The following is a 19,937-nucleotide window of genomic DNA, read 5'->3' as shown; positions in this document are numbered from 1 at the left end:
CCCAACTTCCAATATCAAGTCCCTCTGACAAGTTCAGCATCACAAATGTTTCTTTCCCTGGACTATTCTCATGCTTCCTACTTTCACTCTCATACACTCATATTTCTAATTTGTCGCAGTCTCTTTATGAGGCAATTTAACAGTATACCAAAAAAAATTGAACTTTAACTTAAAATGGAAATATGCTTTGATATTGAATATCTGTTTTTAATATTTATCCTTAAATTACAGTATTTCAAACTATTGCAATAGAATAGTGGAATATGCATTGTTATATAATCTATGGTGGAAATAGATAAAAATTATATTGCAGGATATTTTAATAGAAAAATAACAAATAGAAGTAGCTTAAGGCCATAATAATTTGCATATATTCATACAATCTATGATACATCTGTATAACTAAAAACCAAATGAGGTAGAGCTTATACCTACTGATATAGAATGATTACCATACTATATTGTTATAAAGATCATTTACTAAATCATCAAATAATTACTGAGCACTTACTATATTCCAGGTATTTTTCTAACTACTAGGCTTTGTAAGGAGCAAAACTCCTATCACCACCCCATGCAAAATGAAGAGGAAGATTCAAAATATGCGTGAGCACGGGAATTCCCGTCGCGGCGCAGTGGAAACAAATCCGACTAGGAAGCATGAGGTTGCAGGTTCGATCCCTGACTTTGCTCAGTGGGTTAAGGATCTGGCACTGCTGTGACCTGTGGTATAAATTGAAGTCGTGGCTCAGATCCTGCGTTGCAGTGGCTGTGGTGTAGGCCAATGGCTGTAGCTCCAATCGGACCCCTAGTCTGGGCCCTCCCCATATGCCATAGGTGCAGCCCTAAAAAAAAAAAGCAAAAAAAAATATATATATATATATACATATATGTATATGTATATATGAGCAGGATTAACATCTGCACAGGCATCTACATGGTGCTATTAATCAAGTCCTCTCTAAAAATGTGCATCTGAGCAGGGATGTGAAAGCAATGGTAGAATGAGAGGGAAGAGTATTGGGGGGAAATGAAATGGCAGAGTGTAGATCTGAAGGGATTCTGCCTGGCATATTCCAGAATAGCAAGGAAGCTGGGCTGATTGAGTGGATGTGGGACATAAATGATAAGCCATAGTAAGAGAATCCCATAGGAAGAGCAGAGAACTTCGTCCCAGAGAGCCTCATGGACTATTTACTCTAAGAATTTGTCTTTAATACTGAGTGACATGAGCCAAAGCCAAGAGATGAGAAGACCCATCTTATGTCAAAAGATCTGTGAGGAGAGTAAACTGGGGTCACAATGCAAGAGTAGAAGCAAAGAGGCAAATTAGAAGGCAATTGCAATAATTCACAGGGGACGGTCGTGGCTTGGGATAGAATGATGGCACAAGAGGATTAGAAGTGATTAGACTCTGCATGTATTTTAAGGTAGTGTAAAAATGGGGGAAAAGTGAAAAAAAGATCATAAATAGTATATGCAGTTTGATACTATTTGTGTACAGAGGAGAAAACAGAAAACTTCTAGGCAATGACTAGCCCTGGGAAAAAGGAGATATTTACATTTATTTTACATTGTTTTATAAAATTGTATTTTTTGCCATTAGCATTCATAACTATTAATACCAACAGTAAACAAACTAGAAAATGTAGCCCTTGACTGTACATATGCAGAAAAAAAAATGATTTCAAAAATATTATGAACCACAAGGTAGAACATTAAAGGAATATATTCAAATTACAGGCATACAAATTTTCCAGTGAAAGAGAAGCATGCATCAGGTGATGAAGAACTATATCATTAATTATCTAATTGAATCCTTGCAATAACTGACAACTAGGTATCTGAAATATATTCACTAGAACATTAATTCATTCGACATATTGTTATTTGGGTACCTTAGTATGCCAGGAATTACATTAGACTCTGGGGGAAAAAATTAAATAAAAGTACAAAACAAATGTAGCAAGCTCAATGTAAGCAAGCTGAATGCAAGGTATGACTGATTTAAAAATACGGGGGAAAAAAAATGTACATCGAACCACAGGAACAGGAGTAAAGGCAACAACTCAGAAACAACTGGTCTACTATATTCAGCATTTAAATTTCCTACTAGATTATTGTATCCAGTTTGAGGCTCCAAACTACAGACAGAAATGAAATCTTGGAGATTTTTCACAGGAGAACCACAAAGACAATTAAAGGATTAGGAAGTAATGTTTATGAGAAGAGGCTACAGAAAAGGGATTATTTAGCCTGCAAAGAGGATGTGAATGGTGATTTAATATTGACCTTTAGAGTAACCAAAAGTTTTAAAGATCCTGACTATTCTCTACCTCAACTAGGAAGAAAAAAATGAGAAAATGGTTTGAAGCTGCAAAGGCAAGTTTAACATAGCTGAGTGAAGGTTGTTAGGCCCTGTATGAAGGCATGGCACTTCTTCCTCAGGGAGCTTGGTCTTTAAAAAAAAGATCAATTTTCGTTTGCCTAAATGACTTCCCAAATCCCCTTCATCCTTCTGATTCTCTCTCTGAAGAAAGAGATTCCTTGACCTGGCTTAGCAATCCATTCCTATGCCAAATAGCCTTCAAGGTCAGGAAGCTCTCTAATATAATTCACCTAAATAGATCCGGCTTCAACCTGAATCCATTTCCTCTTGCTCTGGCCTCAGTGGAGAGAAAGAAACATTTGTCATGGAACTCCATTTCAGAACATTTCAAATAATTCAAGACAGCAATTTTGTGCTCTAGCCTTCCTTTCTCCATGCTAAATGATCTCAACTCGTTCAATATTTCACAAATTTTGCCCACCTTTTAATCTAGTTCATTACAGCATCAATCATTGCACCTCAATTTACAGTAGTGAATTGAAGAGACAGTCTTCTGGAACCTCTCTGTTCGCCGCATGTCTTCCATGCAGAGAAACAAGCTTTGATTAAGGATCAGCACCTCCAGTCCTGTGTGATATGAGGAGATGCCTAAGAGCATAATGTTTTCATGCCTTGAAAGTGGAATGATCTGTTCAGCAGAATATTCAGTTTCAATGATCCACATCCGTGAGGTCAGATCTTATATTGGATTGCCTCTTCTACTTCCTAAAACTTAAATGTTTGTGGTTCCTGGGTTTATTAGTCAAAAATCTTTTTGCTGCAAATGCCAAAACCCAATGTGAACTAGCTTAGAACAAAAAAGGAATTGATGTAACCAAGCCACAGAGGCAGGGGTACTTGCTGAGCCTCAGCAACTAGAATCCCAAATCAAATAGGACCAAGACTTTCTTCTTATCCTCCTGACTATGCTTCTTTCTTCAATTCAGCTTCAATCTTTCCTCCCACTAACCAAGTTAGGAAACTTTAACTCTTAAAGGTCAGCTAAATTTGCCCCCTCCTCTCTATTTTTGATTCAATAACTACCAATCTGTTCCTAATTATCTCTTATCAAGATTAATGCAAAGTCCTACTAAGAGATTCCCCTGTCCTCATCCTCTTTCCTTCTAATCCATTTTAAATTGCATCATGTCAGTTCTCTGGTTATAAAAACCCAAAGCTCTTATCCTTTGCCTAGAGAATAAAAATCTAAACGTCTACAATTCAAAACCCTTAATGGTTGGCATAATTCTGAATATCTGCTTACAATTCAACAATGCCGAATTACTTGCGTTTTCTTGTTTCTGCCACAAGGCTCTTACATACCCATGCCTTTAGTCAGGTTGCCTCACTTTCTTTGTCTAACGGGTGTTTGTTTTTTTTTTTTTTTTAATCATCCTTCAAGATGCAACTCAGATCGGATACCTTGCTTTAATGCATCTAGTCAGAGTTAATTGCTCCTACAGAAGGGATAGTGTTGCCATGTAATAATAAGCACTGTTATATAGTTCATTTTCCAAATGTTTATTTCATTATTAAGTGTATCATTCCTGCTAGAGTATGAATCTTTGGGGAAGCAGAGTTGCTGTTATGTTTTAAACCTCAAATCCCACTCCATCGCTTATAAGCTTTAGGACTTAGGTTCTTCACTTTTAAAATGGGGCAATAATTACAGTATCTCTTCCATAGTCTGGTTATGATCAATACACCAAAAAAGACATTTTAAATATAAAATATTTAAAATATTTTATATTTTATAAAACCTCTGGCATGGGAAACACCAATGAATGCCAGTTGTCATTGTTAGTATTATCTGTTACATTTTTCCACTGTGCCTGGTTCACTGTAATAAAAAATTTTAGATGGATAAAGAAATGATTAAACCAGTGTAAGAAGAAATAAGGCAATGAATATCTCTGGTGGCAATTCATCACACTACTTCTTAAGCTGCATAATTTCTCAGAAGCTCTTTTGCCAGTTGGGACTTGGTGGTAACCAGAATTTGGTATTAGCAGAGAGATATTAAATGGTGTGTGAAAATAGAATTGCTGTAAGGCATACTTGGGTATGCCTTTACATGACATGGAGTTCTTCAGTCATAGTTGCATTAGTTGACAGGAGAGTTCAGATGGCTCATAGTAAGACCTTCCAAGAGGGTAGGGTACCCTTATCTCCCTTCAAAGAATCTCCTCTCTGCTAAGATCAATATCTACTGGAAAGAAAAACTGATATTCTGAATACATAGGCTGGCAATCATCTCCTCTTTCTCCAAGTCTCCTCCATCCCACATTTCATCAACATCGTGAGGAGAATATCCTTTTTGATGAAGTATATGTTGGTTTAGTGGAACTAAAGCTTCAAGTGGGCTATGTAACTAATAATAATCCCAGGAGATGTCTCATCATTCTCAAATTACAAACCAAGAAACTAATAAACTAAAATCTATGTCCTTCCCACTTTATCAAGTTACTTCTCCAAAATCTACTTTTAAGAGAACAAAGGAAGATGATAGAAAATACAGATGGGATTCATCTTGTATGTTTATCCTCTTTTGGAATCAGAGAGATGGACTAAGAAAACATCTCAAATGCCTTCGGAAAGAAGTAAATAAAAGAGAGAGAGAAAGACAGAGACAAAGAATGTAGTTAATACTTGCCAAGAAAGTGCAATAAAATACAGACTTGAGAATAAAGGTGATGTGGCTTGGGCTCTTATTATTCCAACTTAGTTTCCAGACCTATCGATCCTCTAGTATATGAGCCATAGATTTTGGAGTCAGATATCTTAGTCTCACCTCTGTTAGTGGCAAATGTGTGTGAATGTGAGTGTGTGTGTTGTGTGAGAGAGAGAGAGACAGACAGAAAGAGGGAGACAAAGGGACAGAGAAAAGAAAATGTGTGTGTAAGTAGTTCTTCCCTTCTCTCGTAAATTTTCGAGATCTATCCATTTCATCACCAAGAAGAGAGGAAATAGCGATATATGTAGGTTGTAAATTTTGTGGCTTGTGTACTGGAAAATATCTGCAAGATAATCTAGCCTCGTGTCCTCATTTTACAGAGTCAAAGGACTTAGAAAACTAATCTTACCAGTCTCAATGGGTCCAGGCCTTGTCTTCTTCCACTAAAAGAATTTCAGAAAACTCTGTCTTCCTCCCAAATGTGATTAGGAACCAAAGAATTCAGCTGTAGATAGCATGGTTCTTTAATTTATATACATCCATAGCCCTTGTGCAAGAACAAGCCATCATAAATTAAATGGCAAGTGAAAACACGTCTCTTCCCCTCGCTTTGCTCACTAATTAGGAGCACTACCACAGCACCCAACAGAATCGTAAAGGCAGATCTATTTTGGAAAGGGTTAAATGTCTAGGGCACAAAATGAGTAACAGGATGAGACTCTGCTCTGCCCTATTTCTCTGTCGTCACAGTCTTGCCCTTAATGCACTGTGGTGGTGGTCTGTAATGCTAGCGCATGGCTTCTGAAGTAGGACACTGAAACAATTAGTTTGGCCCTGGTACCTTTCTATCCTATGAGGTTCTAGTATCTTTTTACTTAACTTTTTGGAGCTGATCTCCATAGTCATTGAAGGAAAATAATAACCATGATAGAACAGATTTCTCAGCAGAATGCTGGATGGGGTCACAGAAATATGACTTTCTTACAGAAATGTCTCCTTGATCTTAAAATTGCCAATCATTTCCGCCAGCCAAACCTCTAAATGGCTTTCAAGAAGAGTGGAAAATGTTGGTGTTTAACCAACATAGGCCTCTAAAAATTCTTGTAAAAATTTAAGAAGCTATTTACTTCCAGCCAAATGGAAAGAATATATATGTGTGTGTGTATATATATATATATATATATGGAATATATATCTTGTTGTAAGTGGTTTTCTTGATCTTTTTTTTTTCTCTTCTTTTTTAATGTCACATGAGATAGAAAGCTGGTTTGGAGATGAGGTGATCTGGGCTTGAGTTTCAGCTGTACTCATAACTAACATTGTGCCTTAGGAAAAGCATTTAAACTTTTCATCTACAAAAACGAAGTTCAACCAGCTGGCATCTAAAGTTATTCCATCACAGGTATTCACTCTCAAATTGGAATATCAACCTTTTCTGAAGACCAAATTCCAATTTGATCTTGAAGGATCTTTCAAAATTTAAAGTCACTTACTCCCTTCCTGTCAAAAAAATAAATGGCAGCACACATTGATTGTTAATCATAGCTATTCCCTGAACTTCTCTCATAGTAGCAGTCATCTGCATAGTAAAGGGACAGAGGTGAAGCTAGAGAGAACTTAGGCTACTTTAAGAAAAATGGGAGGCATAATACTCCATCCTTCCTCAAAAGCAAATGTGGGAGGTACCTTTGTGGCTCAGCGATAAGGAATGAGTCTGACTAGTATCCATGAGGATGCAGGTTCAATCCCTGGCCTCGTTCAGTGGGTTAAAGATCTGGCATTGCTGTGAGCGGTGGTGTTGGCCACAGACAGCTCAGATCCTGCATGGCCTGCAGCTACAGCTCTGATTTGACTCCTAGCCTGTGAACGTCCATATGCCATGGGTGCAGTCCTAAAAAGACAAGAAAAAAAAGCAAAGGTGACTTTGATCTGCTGATTAAATCTACTGTGATCCTGTTCTGAGAGTACATGCTGGAAATGTGCCGTTGGAAGCCTCATGGGATATTGAGCAATAGCACAGTCTCATTAGATTATATGTCATAATCTGCACAGTGTTATTAGAGAATGCAAAAATAAAATCTTCAGCCCAGACAGCAGGGTAATAGAGCAGCAGCTTCAGCCTTTAGCTTGCTCATGTCCATCCATGATCTCCAGGGGGCGCTGCCGAGACAGCAGGGTAATAAAGCAGCAGCTTCAACCTAATAGCTTGCTCATGTCCATCCATGATCTCCAGGGGGCGCTGCCGAGTCTGAGGCAGAGGCAGACAAGGTCCCCTGAAAGAGGGAAGCAGAGACAGGACTCAAGGCTATACCAGACCAGCAGTCTCTCCCCAGGCCTGTTGTGCTTCTTGGCTTTGTTTTTGTGTTGTGTTTTGTTTTTCATTACTTACCACCACAGAAATGCCATAAGATTTACTGACTTTGCTTCTAATCAATTTATTTTTGCTTTAGAAAATCCATCCTCTTCTCTAAACTTTTATTTTATAACCCTCTCCTTAGATTCCCTTAATCCTTCAATAACGTCTCACTCTCAACCACATAAACAAAACTGCATTTCATTCTTCGTGCTCTCCTTATAAATAAGCAGATTCAAACTTATGTATGAATAGTAAGTCTTAGCTCTCCTCTCATGTGAACTGTGTGCTTTGCAAAGTGTCCCCAAATTCCGTTGTCGCTGAATGAGGCAATGCAGTCTTGAAATACGCTTTGCAGAGTGGATGGTATTAAATCCAAACTCTGACCCCAACAGTTTACTCAACTTCTCTGTGAGAAAGAAAAACCCTATTTTGGAGGATCTAATGAGTATTTATTTGATAATATCAATGGATTCGACACATTTCCTAACACAGAGTTAAGATTTATAAAACAATGTTTAATTTCTATGCTCTTATTACTGTTACAATATGTGAGTTTAAAGAAACCAATAAATATGAATTAAATGATGCAAGCAGTAATAAAGCATAACCATTGTCCTCAAAGAATTTGCAGTCAAGTAATGATACGATAGGAGAGGAAAAATCATTTTCCCTTGTCAGCTAGAATAAAAACCCACAACATGAAAGCTAGAAGTTTCACTTTTATTGGGGGGCTTAGTAAGGACTATAGTCCAGGAGACAGCGTCTCAGCTCTAAGGAAGAAGAAAGGGGAGAAGTGAGTATATGTGTGATTTTGGAGAAGGGGTACATGCAATCAAACACACGTCTTGGTGAAAGGTTGCTGCTAGTCGTGAGGAACAAATATCTTAGTTAATGGTTTTAGTGCTTTTTCTAGGAAAAGGAAGATGCAAGATTTGGGGTTCATAAAATTTTCTCCTGAAAATACCTATCAGAAAACCTGCGCTGCCAGTTTGCCCACAGCACAGAGTGCCTCGTTCCTCATCTCTGCCCTGAATTCCTTTCAGGGTGTGTTGCAGGCCAGTAAGTTCAGGGCTAATGACTCAATCCTTGCAGAATCAGGTGGCAAATAACTTTCTTCAGTTGGATACCCTCCACCTTTCTAGGTTCTTAGCTGAGACTGCTTTGTAATAAAAGACAGGTTAACAGAAGAAAAACAAATAGAAGTTTAATATCATGTATAGTCCTGTATACATGAAAGATATCCCAGAAAACTCAGTAACTCCCCAAGTGGCCCAAGCTACCACCATAAACACCATTTATATCTAAAGACAAAAGAAGATGTTGGGAGAAGGGGGACACTGAGAGAGAAGCCAGTTGTAGGAAGTTACCAGGCAAAGCACAGTAAACAATTATAAATTTATTATGCAGATTTAAGTCCATTGCCTTCTCCATTGATAAGAATTCCTAAAGATTTAGTTAACCTCCTCTTCCAGGTCCAGAGAAGCAGACACCCATACAAATGGTGATTTCTCTGATAAATGGAAATGTCTCCTGAAAAAGGGTAACATCTCTGTTTTCAGAATTTTTCCACTGTCTGCTGTTTTTTTTTTTTTTTAAATAATCAGCCTAATATAATCCTTATGCCAAAGAGACATATTTTAGTGGATAATTCTGCTCCCCTTCAATACAGTTTAAATTTTTAAAATTTCTTGCTGATTTACACTGCAAGAAGGAATTAATTTGAGAAATATTAAACCATTTTTATAGATTCTAAATAATATCCTGCACCAAGAGTAATGTCTAACACTATTAAGTTCTCAATAAATATTTGAATAAATGAATAAGTGCCTCTCTCTAAAAAACGTTTTCTTTAATCGAGAGGGACTGGAAGTTTTCCACATTTATTCTCTTTACTTGTGAGCCATCAACCTGGACCAAATCCCAGAAGCCTGCCAAACAGCTCCATTGCCTACCCTCTATTTATTTCCATGTGCTCCCTAACTGCTGAAAGTGCAACCTTCAGGTAGGGTGACCAGTCATCTCCTCTGTCTTCTCACTTTGGTCTTTGTCAGGAGATCGGGGTGATTAGAGGTCTTTAAAGTACAGCATCTTGGTCTTGAAAGAGGAAATGGTGCCTCTATCCTCTGGACAAAATTGCTCATATTAACACTCTCACGTCCAATAATCATGGGTGCCCATTTTTAAAGGAACATTAAAAAAAAAAAAAAAAAAAGAGTACTAAATGCAGCGCACTTTTCTGGACTAGATCTTGGATAAAATAGGGACTTCAGCGGAAAAGCTGGTGAAATCCCAGTCAAGTGTGTAATTTAGTCAATGATACTATACCCATGTTGATTTCCTAGTTTTGCCAAATGGACAACCATCCAACGATTTTATAAGATATTAACATTGGAGTTCCTGTCATGGCTCAGTGGTTAACGAAACCAACTAGCATCCATGAGGACACAGGTTCGATCCCTGGCTTCACTCAGTGGGTTAAGGAGCCAGCACTGCTGTGAGCTGTGGTGTAGGCCAGCAGCCACAGCTCCGATTGGACCCCTAGCCTGGGAACCTCCATATGCCATGGGTGTAGACCTAAAAAGACCAAAAAAAAAAAAAAAAAGATATTAACATAAGTGAAGTTGGGTGAAGGGTGTACAGTAATCTTTTCTGTGAGTCTAAAATGACTCCAAAATAAAAATTTTATTTAAGAATATTAAGGAGAGAATCCAAGATGTTGACCAATTATTTGGGATACAGTTATAGAAGCTACAGTAAGGAGCCATAAAGATTAGTGATAGGTCCAAAAGCATAAAGTAGGGGATGATTGTCACCATAATAACAAACACATGTAGGAGTTCCCGCTGTGGTGCAATGGCTTAAGGATCCAGCATTGCTGCACCTGTGGCATAGGTTGCAACCATGGTCAGATTTCATCCCTAGCCCAGGAACTTCCATCTGCAGCAGGTGCAGCCAAAATAACAAACAAACAAAGAAATAAAAACAACAAAAAACAGAAAACAAAAAAACCCCAAACACAAGTAGTGCTTGCATATCTAGTGATTGAAGTGCCTTATCTATGTTAAATCTCTTACACCTCACAGTCATTTATGAAATAGGTACAGTTATTATACCCAGTTTGTAGATAAGAAAACTGGGCTTCAGAAAGCTTGAATTACCTTCTCCAACTAGGAAGATTTAAAGCCTTGGAGGCTTAGCTCCCAATCCTGTGCTGTTACCATGAACCATCCTGAAGCTAAGGAAAGATGTTGCAAAAAAATTAAAAGAGGCTGGAGGTTTCCTTATGAAAGATAAATTAGAAATAATAGAAAGTAGAATAATACACAGTAAAAAAAAATAGAAGGTAGAAAGTGGAATAATACACATTAAAAAAAAAAAGACAAAAATAGAGATGGATTGGGTTTTGATGCCAATAACTAGCTGTTAGAAGTTCAGCAATCAAATTTTTTAAGCTTGAATTTGCTTTCTTTAAAAACATAATGGCAATTATAGTACAAGTGGCAGATGACTACACCAAAAAAAAAAAAAAAAAGGTAGGGAACTACAAAGCATCGACTGCCAAGGTTGATTTTGGAAAAACATCATGGCATTACATTAATTAATTTAGTCAAAAAGCTGAGTAATTCAATTTTTAAAAAATAAGCCTAAAAAGTCATCTTGTATTTCATACTGTGAAAAATTTAAAGCAGTTGTTGCAATTAAGTAGTTAACGTAACTTAATGCCACAATAATTCATTAACTGGGTGAAAAAATTTTTGAACATCTGTATGTGCTGGGCAGAGAATCAAAGGTGGTAAAACAGAGGTGAAGAGTATATATTTTCTGATCTCAATATTTGGAAAATGCTTACAGTTGGGGTGATGTAGACTTAAGAGCTAATTAAAACGGGTGGTAACTGCAATGATGGAGAAGGGAGTAAGGAGAGGGCCATCTAATCCTGACAAGAGAAAAAAATGCTTGAACAATAATGAGCATTTTTTAAGTGGAGAAGAAGGGAAGCATATTCATGGAACAGACTGAGAAAAGATGAATTCTGAGAGGTTTGTATATCAGTTTTGTGGAAGGAAATTGGGATGAGTGGGGGCAAGCCCATAGATATAAATTGAGCCTGATTGGCAAAGACCAAGAAAGGGAATTAGAGGAGGTCTGTAAGCAGGAAACCACTTTGATGAGATTTGATTTCGAAGAATAGCATTAACTATACTATTGTGCACTGACCTAATCAGGCCACATCTGGAACATTCTTTCAATTCTAAGTGTCCCATTTTGAGAAAAAATATTAACAATCGGAAGCATATGCAGAGAGGCTACCAAGATGGCAAATGAGCTGAAAACACTCTTTAATAATTGTGAGCAGGCATATTTAACCAATTTCTGCTAGTGTAGTCAAGAGGCCACCCCTAACCTTGATGTCAAACTCATCATGCACACAGCTCCACCCAGATCCAATAGTAAGGCATCTTCATTACTATATGTGGAGGTTTTATTTAGATATTTGTTTGTTTTAGAAAGTGAGAATGCAAGAGAGTCGTGTGGGAGCAAGTGTGTGAAAAAAGGTTAATTGAAGAAGAATAGGAAAGGATAGAATAATATCTTTATTCCATCAGTGCTTTTGATTAGGCATAAACAGAGAAGTGGGAACCTCTGAGAGGACTTTATGAGAAGTTGACAAAGAGCTGCTTCTGGCATCTGAAGATAATTTAAGACACAGAGGGAAGGGAGTTGCCCCTTCCCCTTCTTGGCATGGCGCCCAGCACTATTTTTCGTAAGGTTTGGAAACCTTGGGCTTTTCACAGCGGCCAGTGAGAATAGATATGGACAAGTTAGAGTCAAAGCAGTGCTGGGGCACATGGTGATACAGCTGAATACTTGAAAATTTCTTTGAGGATCTCCAGGTAGAGCCAAGAGCAATTTGAAGATGAGAACCAAAGAACTGTGGCATCACAGGTGGAAACTATCAAACCGATGGACAATTTGCTACCTACTGAATATGGTTCACCCTAAAAGAATGTAGACTAAAAAAAAAAGATGATTAAATCCTGTTATGAACAATTAAATTCTAGAGGAATAAACAAGGAATAATGGGTGAAAATAACCTTGCCCAATTTTCTTGATTCCTAGGGCTGCAAATTCTTGATAAAGTATATTTTTTTTTCCTGTAGGACTAAAATTAAGCATAACTCTATCTTCACATACCTTACTAACCCTGGTACCAGGAATCCAGAATTTTAGTTTCAAGATTTAGACAAGAAGATGAATAGGGATCTGGCAAAATAGAGCGAAGGTTGTTCCCACCTAGCAAGTAGCACTGGACATGCATGCACAGTAGTTTGCCAGAGTCTAAGACACAGATCTAAGAAACTAGTGCCACTAGTCCCTCAGGATGCTCACAACAGTTAAATAACCCCTCACAACACAGCTAAGTCCTTGTTTGTAATCCAGAGACTGGAGAAGATACCTTGGGCTTTTCTGCACGCACAGCATGTGAGTTTGTCAGTGTTCATCTACACATTAAATATGAGTACATGGAGTTCCTGTCATGCTCAGCAGAAATGAATCCAACTGGTAACCATGAGCTTGCAGCTTTGATCCCTGACCTTGCTCAGTGGGTTAAGGATACAGCATTGCTGTGAGCTATGGTATATATAGGTCGCAGACACAGCTTGGATCCTGCATTGCTATGGCTGTGGTGTAGGCCAGCAGCTGTAGCTCCGACTCGAGCCCCAGCCTGGGAACCTCCATACACCACGTGTGAGGCCCTAAAAAGCAAAAAACATAAAAATAAAAAAAAAATAAAGAACAGCATATTTTTACTATTTCTATATTAAAAGTAAATCAATAAATAAAAACTACATCCCTGTGGAGCAAAACCAGCCTTTTGAAAACCACTGCTCTCCAAACCTTTTTGATGGTCCACTACACTGCTAAAATTAATTTACATGCATCACTCATATGTTTGTTGGTTTGTCTATGTTATATAGACATATAAAATCATACTGTTAAGTTAGATATATTATAGTCACAAAAATATATATATATATAAAGGAAAAATGAAGTAAATACCAAGTGAACAATATTTGTAAAAATTTTTATTTTGCTTCACTTATTAATGACAAATTAATAATGCCCTACAGAATTAATGCTACAAATAACACTACAAAATTAATGGTAAAAATTAGTGCCTTAATAAATGTTTTAACAAGAGTTTTTGATATCTAACTTCAAGTCTGTTATAGTGTAAAAGGAAATCTTATGAGCTTGTACATACCAATAAATTGTACATTGTTGGCCATTTTTTATTCCCACCTACATATAATCAAAGTTTCAATTTTTTTGTTTTTTGTTTTTTTTTTTTCTTCTTTAATGGCCTCACCTGCAGCATATGGAACTTCCTATTCCCGAGGCCAGTTGCAGGATTCTAACCCACTGTACCAGGCCAGGGATCAAAACATCTGTGCCTCCACAGCAACCTGAGATTCCTAACCTACTTCACCACAGCAGGAACTCCAAAGTTTTAAGTTTTAATAGGGCTGGTCAAATTCCATCTTCTCACATGATAATAAAAAAATCAGTTCATTCAAATTAATGCAAATATGTTACATTTTTCTACTCAATAAATTGATTTAAAATGTAATGAAACAACTTTGGAATCTTTTTTTTTTTTTTTTTTTGAGGGCCTCAGCTGTGGCATATGGAAGTTACCAGGCTAGGCCAGATCCTTAACCCACTGAACAAGGCCAGGGATTGAACCCACATCTCCATGGATACTAGTCAGTTTCAGTTCTGCTGAGCCACAATGGGAACTCCTGGAAAATTTTTTTTAATTTTATTCACAAGATTTTAAGGGTACTGTGTAAAAGATTTTTTTTTATAGGAGATTCACTTGAATCCTATTTAGCAAGAAAAACAATCCAATTCCAAGTATCTTTTTACAAAATACTCTCTCCATAGCATATGTATTTTTTAAAAAGTCCTTTAAAAATTTTTTATGACTGTTAGGGTAGCTTCCTATCCAACTGAAGCCATTAGTCATCCCAGCAAGCTTACCAAGCTTGTTATGCTCATTTTCTGTTAAAAAAAAAAAAAAGTGCGTAACTGATCTTTAGGTTTAAAAGCCCTCTTTAATATTATGGGATAGCAGCTAATTGTCACCAGTTACATTCTCCTCTTCCTTAGTAAGAGCATCACCAAACTTTAGTTAGGTACATGCTACAGAGAGCTGATGTTTACATTTCTGTTTCCCTGGCAGCTGGATCCGGCCATGGGAATAAATTCTGGCAAACAGGATGGAAGCTTTAGCAACATAGGGGACTTCTTGACTGCACCCTCCTCTTCCTTGAATCCTTTTCCTTTGAGGGCTGGGAATGGGGACATGGCACTGAATGGTCTTTGACTAGGCAAATGAGAAATCACCTTGAAGCAGCAGAATAAGAAGACAGAACAAACCCAAGTCTTCCCTCCTCAGGACACTGCTAATCTAGCCCTGGCTTTTGTAACTTAAGATTATTCTACAAGAAAGAGAAAAAAATAAAATAAAATAAAAGTTCTAGCATATTCTTTGTATCCCACAATGAATTGTCTTGTTCAGAAAAGCAACTGGCCAAAAAAAAAAAAAAAAAAAAAAATGTCCAGAAGAGGTCATCCAAAAAGAGGAATCTAGGAGAATGGCTTCCTTTCTTCCAACGATTGTTTTTTTCCTGTTAACTTTACCTCAAAAATTAACTCCAGACAATTTAACTTGTTCAAATGAAGCTTCGTATAGCTATTTAAGGAAAAATACACAGCTTCTATTGAAATGCTCGTTCGATTGGAAATACCCCATTCAAGTATGAAGAATGAGTTATTTAATATTGTAAATATTTATTGAAATATATTCTGTGCATTCATTTTACCTTCCATTTCCATTTATTTATCCTTTCTTTGTTCAGTTTTATCTATTTCTGAGAATGTACCATTTACTGTCCTTTATTATCTTCATTTTTTTCTTCCCTTGGCAATACTAATCATGCTGCTGTTGGAATATTTTTCTCCAAGTGCGCCTTCTTTACAACTTTGTGTGATGAGAGTATCTGACTTAGGTAAAATTTTTGAACATCTTATATAGATTTATTAGATAGTTCTTGAGATAGTCTTATGCCCACTTTTAAATTTAAACTAATGCAGACTCCCCAACATATTTAGTCCTTAGATCTGTCTACGTCCAAATGTCTGCACATGTGCATAACATAATACCTGAATATATCAAGAAACGGGTGTAGCCCAGGATACATTACCTGGTTCTAAATCCTTGCTCTATCATTTACTAGCGGAATAAACTCAGGCACATTACTTAATCTTTTCATGCATTCATTTCCTGGGAAATAAAATGAGAATAATAATAATTGTGTTTAATTATAGGGCTGCTGTAAAGATTAAATCATGTTAAGTGCTTAGAACAGTATCTGGCACATAGTAAGTGCTATAACTGTTATTATTTCGATCGACTATCTCATCCAATTTATCCCAGCTAGTCAGATATCTTCAAAAATCTAGCATTTGTGATTTAATACAAAGGTGTAAGTGGCACAGACATTTTGTAGTTTCCATCAAACAAGACATGCTTGTCAAAGTGAGAGAGGAAATTTCACCAGTCGACAAAGCCAATTTGTTTTTGGTCTAGCCCAAGGTTTCCAAATAACATTTTATTGGAACACAAGAATTCCCATTCAATTACAAATTCTCCAAGGCTGGTTTTGCACTACAACAGAACTGTGTAGTTGCAATAGACATCGTAGGTCTACAAACCAAAAAAGAATTATTTACTATCTGTTCTTTTACAGAAAAAGTCTACCAACCCTGCTCTAGGCCCTTGCTCATAGTTCTTTCTTTAAAAAAAATTATAATAATTGATTTACAGTGTTCTGCCAATTTCTGCTATACAGCAAAGTGACCCAGTTATACATACATATACATTTTTTTTCACATTATCCTCCATCATGTTCCATCACAAGTGATTAGATTTAGTTCCCTGTGCTATACAGCAGGATCTCACTCATAGTACTTGCTAATCAAAAGCAACAAATTTGGCTATGTACCTATGTGCCTGAAAAGAACAGCCATCTCTCACAGTTGCACCCACTCAACACCTTTCGGCTCCCAGAGCTGGAGCTGTTCATCTTGGTCTGTCACTTAAGCTGTACTATATCTGTTAGGAGGTTGCTCTAAGAGGCTTTTCATTTCCCATGAGCTTGGAGCCCTGCTGCACTGGGCACACATTTTTGATGCTCTAGAATTCCTCAACTCCTGCTCACTTTGCCAGGTGGGGAAGTCTGGTAGATTGGAAAATGGTGAGGAAAGAAGGAGAAGAATGAAGAAGAAGGAAAAGTTTGGAGTTCCTGTCATGGCTCAGAGGGTTAAGAACCCGACTAGCATCCATGAGGATCCAAGTTAGATCCCTGGTCTCACTCAGTGGGTTAAGAATCCAGCTATGAGCTGTGGTGTAGGTCACAGACTCGACTCGGATCTGGAATCTGCATTGCTTGGCTGTGGTTCAGGCCAGCAGCTGCAGCTCCAATTTGACTCCTAGGCTGGGAACTTCCATATGCCACAGGTGTGGCCCTAAAAAAAAGAAAAAAGAAAATACTAATACAGTTGTCTTCTGTTAAGCCAGACATCAAAGATAATTTGAAGGAGCCACTCTCAATGTTTTTTTTTTTTTTTTTGAAAATGTAACTACATTTTATGAAAATAATTAGATTCACGTATATTGGGTCTATTTTTATTTTCAATAAGTTAGTAAGTAGATATGTTTTAATTTCTCAGTTTTAGTTTCTTTCCTGTTAAGTCGACAGTATGCTGATAAATCAGTTCACTCAATAAAAAGTCCCAATTGGCAGCATCTGCTGATTTCCATCATGAAAATATTCTCTCTATGGTTGATTTCAAGCTACCCATGGTTTAACTACAAAGTTGTAGAATTTTTGAATACATAGCAATTCACCATCCCAGCATGGAAGCTGGATTAGCAACACCCCCCCCCCAAAAAAAAAGCTCTATAGGACCGTAAGTGCTTTTGGAATATAAAGGGTCCTGAAACCATAAATGTTTAACAGCTGCTTTTCTAATAAAATCTCCTCTTTTCACAAATGAGGCAGTAAGACTCAGATCCTCATATCTAAGTGTCTGGCTGCAGGTTACCAAGGTAATTGAGTAAAAAGCCTACACTAGAATCCAGCCCTCTTTGCTCCTATTTCTCCAAGCTGAACTGGAAAGAAAAGGAATCATTTTCCAGCACCTAATCCTGATTTGATGCGAAAGATAGAGAAAACACAGAGGAGGGTAGTGAATATGAGAGAAGGTGAATGAAGAAAAATAATTTTGATTAGAAGTCTCAAAGTGAACAAATGCATATTGAACAAGGAATCGTTTTAAAAAATAAAAGGATTCCAGAGGTAAGCAAAATTAGCCGAAAAAGTATCCTCCTAAGACCAAAACCTCTTTAGTCCTTAAATCTCCCATCTCTGGTGAAAGGAATAGTTTAACAAAGGACATGATCCTTTCAAAAGGAATAAATCATAAGTCAAATACACACACGGTGTTAGGCAGATCCCCTTTATTTGAAGGATGAGGGCACAACAGTCCACTTTGAAGGAGAGCAATTACAGCTTGATGCCCTTAAGACACACTCTGTGCACCGCCTTGTAAATCAAAGTCCATCTCTGAAAGAGAAATACTCAATTCTATCTGTAGGAGTAAGGCCTCCTGCTTGTTCATCACTCCCTAAGGAGAGGGACAGAGAAACTAGGATGAAATCTCCCGTATCTGAATCTATCCAGAGTGTTTTCCAGATCTATTCAGATATATGCTTGTTATGACACATTCCTGTGCAATCTTGTAAAGCACAGGACCCAGCTGATCTGGCCACAGCGTACTAGGAAATCAGCACACACTATATAGCCATCTGTGGAATACAATCCCAGTGCCCACGGGTAAGTCAGAGTGACTCCCTTGAAATCCCATGTTGTTCCTGATCCAGCAGGTTTCATGACAGCAGAGTATGTGACAGACTTTCAGGGGGCAGACACACAGCATCTCAAACCACAGATGGAGACGGCATTCTGCTCATATCTGCTGGTGTCCAGCAACACACTTTGTGTGTTAACACTGGGTGTTTAAAGAAATCACTGATAACTGCATGAGTATCCAACTCAGTTGAAACTTGAACAACGAAGTTCAGAAAGATTTCAAAAACTAAAATTTCCCTCAAGAAATCAACTTTAGACCATCCTTTGAACTTCAGAATATTCCTAAATAAAAATTCATGTCTGTCTATTCCCCTCTCTAAAATCTCTTATCTACCATGTGTTTGTTTTGTTTTCACAATACTGATTATGGTCTGAAATATATATCCATATTTTCTCATTAGTTCAATTTTTTGTTTTCTTTTTGGGATTCTAGACGTTTTGGTTTTGTTTTTTTTGTTTGTTTGTATTTATTTTTTGTTTGTTTTATTTACTTATTTTTTGGTCTCTTCACTCATTCACAGAATATTAATTCTGTAGGAAAAGGCACTGTCTTTCCAGAATGTAGAACAATGCCGGATACACGTAGAATCTTAGTAAATATTTGTGGGAGGCACAAATGTATGAACCAAGGATCACTCACTCCTCTATTCAATTTTTCCTTTTCTTCTGTCATCCAAATCACATGTGAATGCCTCTCATTGGCAAGCACTAAACTGGAACCATATGGAGAAGAGAGCTTGGAGAATGCAATTCCTTATTTCTCCTTGGCCTAAGAACGTGTTGGAGGTGAACCTAAATTGAAAATACACAATCTATCATGGGGGCTCCTTTCGTCCTAATTCACCAAGACGGTTGTAAAAAGTTTCCTGAGATTTCCACAGCTCCAACAAACATAAATGCAAAAGCATGATTCTCCTATAGGGAAAGACACTGAAAGTCTGCAAGCGACAAAATGGAATAAGGAGAGAGACCCCCTAGATAGGCAGAACAGAACAGAAGTACTACTGAATTCCGTGTGAACAGAAATGAGAAGTAATATACATCAGGACAGAACAAAGAAGGGTTGGTGTTGGTGTTGCGTTTTAGTGGTTCTCTGTTTCTTAAGGAGCACCCATCTGAAGTCAGAATGAGTAGAAAAGAAGGCTGGTGTAAGCAACGTGCAGGTGTGTAAGCAGCTAATGGAAATGACGGCTAAGATGACACATAAGCAGGGTGTTGAAAAATGAATTATCCATGTGGTTTAAATGGGCCAAATGATATATTGGTACACCATGGGGTTTTACACAAAGCATGGCATTCAAGATGGAAGATCCAAATCCTAACCCTGGCTCTCACACAGACCACTTTTAGGGGACTGAATGAGTCATTTCAACTACACCATGCTGCGGTTTCTCCCTCAGTAAAATCAGTGTAGCAAAATGTATCGCCCAGTCACAACACAGGATGTCGCAAGGAAACAAGAGAGGTAACAACAAAAGCAGGCTATTCTGAAGACTGCAAGGTGCAGGCCTTGTGCAAAATTATGTCTCTTAGGTG

At 37.6% G+C, this 19,937-nt stretch overlaps 1 long non-coding RNA gene across 2 annotated transcripts in view; it reads right to left on the bottom strand.

The window, feature by feature from the left end:
* Positions 1-19,937, bottom strand: part of LOC110260234 — an 81,436-nt gene that overhangs the window by 57,605 nt on the left and 3,894 nt on the right. The window contains exon 3 of one of the 2 annotated variants that reach the window (XR_002343148.1): positions 5,452-7,315. This is a non-coding gene — a long non-coding RNA (uncharacterized LOC110260234). Of the gene's footprint in view, positions 1-853; positions 7,316-19,937 lie in introns of those variants that run through there. The other variant, XR_002343147.1, reaches the window with a different exon arrangement.

Source organism: Sus scrofa, chromosome 4 (genome assembly GCF_000003025.6).
Source record: "Sus scrofa isolate TJ Tabasco breed Duroc chromosome 4, Sscrofa11.1, whole genome shotgun sequence".
Lineage (NCBI taxonomy): Eukaryota > Metazoa > Chordata > Mammalia > Artiodactyla > Suidae > Sus > Sus scrofa.
The sequence above is the reverse complement of the archived record's forward strand: the minus strand, read 5'-3'. Positions and strand labels throughout refer to the sequence as shown.